Source organism: Bos grunniens, chromosome X (genome assembly GCF_055505025.1).
Source record: "Bos grunniens cultivar Pamir isolate PY7600 chromosome X, Bosgru_T2T1.0, whole genome shotgun sequence".
Classification (NCBI taxonomy): Eukaryota; Metazoa; Chordata; class Mammalia; order Artiodactyla; family Bovidae; genus Bos; species Bos grunniens.
In genome coordinates this window covers 51147772-51150522 of record NC_141194.1, presented here as the reverse complement: position 1 = coordinate 51150522, position 2751 = coordinate 51147772, and positions in this window count along the sequence as shown.

Below are 2751 nucleotides of genomic sequence, written 5' to 3'. Positions count from 1 at the left end.
TATTGATAAGTATGATCCCGTTGCCATTTACTTTGTTGTTCTGGGTCCGAGTTTATAAATCTTTTCTGTGTTTTCTGTCTAGAGAAGCTCCTTTAGCATTTGTTGGAGAGCTGGTTTGGTGGTGCTGAGTTCTATCAGTTTTTGCTTGCCTGTAAAGCTTTTGATTTCTCCTTCATATTTGAATGAGATCCTTGTTGGGTAGCATAATCTGGGTTGTAGGTTTTTCTCTTTCATCACTTTAAGTATGTCCTGCCATTCCCTTCTGGCCTGAAGAGTTTCTAGTGAAAGTTCAGCTATTATCCCTATGGGAATCCCTTGTGTGTTATTTGTTGTTTTTCCTTTCCTGCTTTTAATATTTGTTCTTTGTGTTTAATCTTGATTATTTTGATTAATATGTGTCTTGGGGTGTTTCGCCTTGGGTTTATCCTTTTTGGGACTCTCTGGGTTTCTTGGACTTGGGTGGTGATTTCCTTCCCCATTTTAGGGAAGTTTTCAACTATTATCTCCTCAAGTATTTTCTCATGGGCTTTCTTTTTGTCTTCTTCTTCTGGGACTCCTATGATTCAAATGTTGGGGCATTTGACATTGTCCCAGAGGTCTCTGAGGTTGTCCTCATTTATTTTAATTCTTTTTTCCACTCTGCTTCATTTATTTCCACCATTCTATCTTTCACCTCACTTATCCTATATTCTGCCTCAGTTATTCTACTGTTGGTTTCCTCCAGAGTGTTTTTGATCTCAGTTATTGCATTATTTACTATTGACTGATTCTTTTTTATTTCTTCTAGGTCCTTGTTAAACATTTCTTGCATCTTCTCAAACCTTGACTCCAGACTATTTATCTGTAACTCCATTTTGTTTTCAAGGTTTTGGATAATGTTTACTATCATTATTCTGATTTCTTTTTGAGGTAGACTCCCTATCTCCTCCTCTTTTGTTTGGTTTGGTGGGCATTTATCATATTCCTTTACCTGATGAATATTTCTCTGCCTTTTGATCTTGTTTAGATTGCTGTGTTTGAGGTGGCCGTTCTGTATGCTGGTAGTTTGTGGTTCCCCTTTATTGTGGAGTTTCCTCCCTGTGGGTAGGGTTGGACGAGTGACTTGTCAAGGTTTCCTAGTTAGGGAAGCTTGCGTCAGTGTTCTGATGGGTGGTGCTGGATTTCCTCTCTCTGGAGTGCAATGAAGTGTCCAGTAGTGAGTTTTGAGGTGTCTATGGGTTTGGTGTGACTTTTGGCAGACTGTATTTTAATGCTCAGTGTTATGTTCCAATTAGCTTGGTATGTCTTGCTCTGAAACTTGTTGGCTCTTAGGTGGAGCTTGGTTTCAGTGTAGGTATGGAGGCTTTTGAATTAGCTCCTGTCAATTAATTTCCCTGGAGTCAAAAGTTTTCTGGTGTTCACAAGTTTTAGATTTGAGCCTCCTGCCTCTGGCTTTCACTCTTATTTTTACAGTAGCCTCGAGACTTCTCCATCCATACATCCCTGATGATAAAACGTCTAGGTTAATGGTGAAAAGATTCTCCACGGTGAGGGACACCCAGAGAGGTTCACAGAGTTACATGGAGAAGAGAAGAGGGAAGAAGGAGATAGAGGTGAACAGGAGGAGAAGAGGGGGAATCAAAAGGGGAGAGAGCAATCTAACCAGTAATCAATTCCCTATGGGCTCTCCACAGTCTGGAACACTCCGAGAGCTTCACAGAATTATATAGGGAAAAGAAGAGGGAGGAAGGAGATAGAGGTGACCAGGAGGAGAAGATGGGGAGTCAAAAGGAGAGAGGCAAATCTAGCCAGCAATCAGTCCCCTAAGTGTTCTCCACAGCCTGGAGCACCCCCCAAAATTCACAGATTTGGGTAGAGAAGAGAAGGGAGAGGGAGGAGATAGAGGTGACCTGGAGGAGAAAAAGGAGAGTCAAAAAGGGGAAAGAGCTATCAAGCCAGTAATCACACTCCTAAGTAAAAAGGTGTACTGAAGATTGGATTCTTAAAGGTAAAAAATTGATAACAAAAACCAAAAACAAAGATTAAAGATCTAGAGTACAGGTTAGAGTCTCAAAAATACAATTAAAAAATCACAAAAATTATAAAAAATATGTATATGAAATTTGCTTTAAAAATAAGGTCTTTTTTTTCAAGGTAATAGTAGGTTGTAAAAATGAAAATTAAAGGAGTAATAAAGAACTTAAAAAAAATGTTAATAGTAAAATATATCTAGGAATTTCTCTGAAGCTGTTGAGGGCAGTGTGGGGTCAGTTCAGTTTCAGATAGTTCCTTGTTCCAGCTTATACTTCTTCTCAAGGTCTATAGGCCCCTTCCAGTGTAGTCAGTGCTAACTACAGGGTTTTAATCTGTTGTGCCTGTCACTTCCAGAGCAGTTCCCTCTTCTTTGTTTATTTTGGCTTCCTCTGTTTGCAAGTCTCTTCAGTGTCTAATTTCTGCCCTGACACAAGGGGCGAAGGTGATCAATTATTTAGGCTAACTTGTTCAGTTGTGCTGTGGGGAGGGAGGAACACTGCAAACAAATAGCACTGGCGTGTGTGGGGAGTGCTCACAGTGTCTGGGCCACACTGGGTTTGCCCCTGCTCACGGCATGTGTGCTTTCCCCGGCTACACTGCTCAGGCTCCAGGTTGCTCTGCAGGTTGCTGCTGCTAAGTCACTTCAGTGTCCGACTCTGTGCGACCCCAGAGATGGCAGCCCACCAGGCTCCCCCATCCCTGGGATTCTCCAGGCAAGAACACTGGAGTGGATTGCCA